A 3,442-nucleotide genomic window follows, 5' to 3' on the forward strand; every position below is an offset into this window, starting at 1 on the left:
GGGATTTGAATTTTTGAGTCAGTTTTTGGTCCGGTGTCGGTTTTGACTCTAGTTAGTGTCATTGCGACCCCGTTGTCGTGCATTAAACACTCCAGGTATTTTTGAAATGTTTTGAGATATTTTATTTTCGAAATCGTTTTAAGTTTTCCGACGTAAAGTTGTACACAAACTGTCGATCAAACGCCGCGATTTCTAAACATGTTATAGTCTGATAATCATCGGGTGTTTGTTGGAGTCTCAGCAGATACTGGGTATCTACAGATCCTCCACTTTGACTGAGGCTTGGACAGGGCGAAAGTCAAAGTAGAGCCCCCAGGTCAATCGAAGATTACAACCTGGAGACCCAAGTGACGTCGAGGCGGCTCGAAAGGATTCGGGCCAATGACCTGTCGTCGGGAAGGGCGACGCCAAGGCGACTCGAGGGTACGAGTCAAGGACCTGTCGTCGGGAACAGTTTAGAGTCTGTCGACTATCCGTGCGGGTCGTTTAAAGTCCATTAGACTACGTACAAAGGCTCGCCAGCCATAGGAAGGAGTCATACCTGAGGCATCTTCGGATATGTCCTTGCACGTTCGTGGACAAAGGCTCGCCAGCTATGGTAAGGAAATGTACCCGAGGCATCTTCGGGATGTGTCCTTGAGTGTTTGGGGACAAAGGCTCGCCAGCCATTATAAGGAAATTTACTCGAGGCATCTTCGGGATGTGTCCTTGAGTGTTTGCGGACAAAGGCTCGCCAACTGTGATAAGGAAGTGTACCCGAGGCATCTTCGGGATGTGTCCTTGATGTGTTTGCGGACAAAGGCTCGCCAGCCGTGATAAGGAAATGTACCCGAGGCATCTTCGGGATGTGTCCTTGAGTGTTTGCGGACAAAGGCTCGCCAGCCATGGCGCGTAGTAAGGCACGCCAGCCATAGCGCGGCCGGTTAATGGACCGTGAGCATAGCTACGTCGAATGGGCTTGTTTTGAAAGTAGCGAACTCATGATGCCGCTATGGAAATAGTGAATTTGAATTTTCACTATCACTGTTTTTGAAATGAGCGGGTTCCGCGAGGAAGCCCCCTGCTGGTATTTGAAGGAATAGTGAATTTGGAATCTTCACCATTCGTCGTTCTTTTTGAATTTGAAGTGGCGGTTTCGATCGCCGTTGAATTCGAATTTTGAAGGAAATAGCAAATTTTAAATTTTGCTATTACGTTTGAAGTGACGGTTTATATGCCGCCGTTGACATTTGATGAAAATAGTGAATTTGGAATCTTCACTATTAATTGAAGTGCTGGTTTATGTGCCGCCGTTGGCATTAGGTAGTGAAAATGGTGGATTTTAATTTCCAACCATTATTTCGGAAATGACGGTTTTAATTGCCGTTGTTTGAAGATTTGAAGAAATAGCAAATTTGAATTTTCGCTATTATTTTTGAAATTTTGAAGGAAAATAGTGAATTTTGATTTCACCATTATTTTGAAATTGGCGGTTTTGATCGCCATTTGTTTGAAATTTTCGAAAATAGCGAATTTAAATTTTCACTATTTGTTTTTATCTTTGAGAAAATGAGGATCTTTAATATCGTCAATGAAAATTCGAAGTTTAATATGGGAAATTGGGCCAAAGCCCAAATTTCGGTGAAAAAGCAAAAGGACGCCTGATTGAGGCGCGAGCCCTCTTGCGAATCAAAGGGGCTTCCCTTTTTTTCTGTAAAAGACGCGAGTCCAGGCTGCATTTCATTCCCACTCGTCTTCTACCTTTCGACACAAAATAAACCTCAAGAACGCCATTGTTGGTCCTTAAGCTTGCTCCCATTCATGCCATTAACAACAATGTCATCTCAAGGTATGTATTTCCTCTTGAATCCATTTAAATTTGTTGATCTTTTAGCTTAATTGAATTAGGGCGGAATTTTACCCTAAAAAATCAAATTGGGCGTTTTTGATTGAGCCCATTTTGAGTGAAATTGATGCTTGCATTAGGTTAGGAACCCGTTTAGGAGTATAGGGGTGCTTTTAGTTTGCATTTTGGTCCCCGTTCCCGCTCTCTATGCTCGAAAAACGTGAGTGAGGTGAGAAATCGTCTCACTTCGCAATGCCAAGTTTATTTGCTTGGATAGTGGGTCCCACTAGGTTGCATTGTAGTCAGGAAAACCCGTGTTTGCCATTTATGGACCTTTGTTGGGTATTGTGGGCAAAATTGGATTTTTGCCTTTTGTGACGGTCTTATGTCTGACAAAATAAGCGTCTGTTTGAGCTTGAATTGAGCCAGTTTGCCTTGAAATGGACCTTATTGGTAGTTTAGGTCGCCTTGAGGTGTGATAAAATCACGTTTACCTTTTTGCGGTCGTTTTTGAAGTTTTGACCGATTTGGGCTCAAATTAGCGTATGAATTGCCTTTTTGAGCCGTAGAAAAATACCCCATTGTATCGGGAATGTATTTTGGTTTGTTGGCGGACCCTGTAGGGGTCTCGGAATGCCGTTTTTTTTTGTGGTTGTTCGGACTCGTCTTTTGTTTGAAAAGAGGGGCGAGTCGTTTTGCGTTTGTTTGCTTTTTTTGTGAATTGTTTTGTTGCTGTTTTGTTTAGCTGGGTTCGGGTGGGATTGCCCTTGTTTTGTTTTGTAGGTTGTTGTTTTTTGTTTGTTGTTTTTTTTGGATTTGTTCATTTCATGCCGTCACAATGCCGAAATTTCGAATGACGTTTTTTGTTTGTTTTTTTATTGCAGGGTATCATTTGGGACCTATGAGGTCCGTCGTGGAGGTTTTGGAGGAGGAAGACGATCCTGGAGGGGGGAAGACGACTGTTTTTTGTTACAGGCTTGGTTGGGTTTCTGCCTGGCGGCCTTTGCCCGGCCAATGATCGGGTATCGATCATTGGTCGTCGCCTGCGGAGGTCCGGATGTCCGATGAGTGGGGTTCAGTACGAGTGTGTTATCCCATGTTTTCGCTTTCGATTCTTTGTTGAATTGGTGAGTGGGGTTCAACATCGGGGTAACATGCTAAGTTACGGCCCTCGGTTGTCGTGTCGTCCAAAATCTGCCAGGCACCATTTTTCTTTTTGTCGTGGAGTAGGAACGAGGTATTACCGTCATGGTAACCACCTCTGCTTCCGTTGTTGCTCCTTTGTTTCTTGTGTTGCTCCCTTTCTTTTCTGATTGGAAGGGTAGGGAGTGCTTAGTTCGGTAGGTGGCAGATAGCCCCCAGTTCGTTGTCTTAGGCCAGTGTCTGTATGATAGACGGTTGTCTTAGGCCGATGTCGTATGATAGATGTCATCTTTGGATCTGTTTGTACGGTCAGTTGCCCGTATCAAACGCGTGTCGATGTATTTTGCGTGAGGCGGTTTGTATATATGTGTTTTTGGATTTGTGGTTTATTTTGTGATTTTTGGCTTTTTTGTGTTGTGTTTCGGAGGAGCGCTGTCGGCTGTTGACTCTCCTTTTTGCCTCGCACCAGTTCCT

Source organism: Silene latifolia, chromosome X (assembly GCF_048544455.1).
Source record: "Silene latifolia isolate original U9 population chromosome X, ASM4854445v1, whole genome shotgun sequence".
NCBI classification, from domain to species: Eukaryota; Viridiplantae; Streptophyta; class Magnoliopsida; order Caryophyllales; family Caryophyllaceae; genus Silene; species Silene latifolia.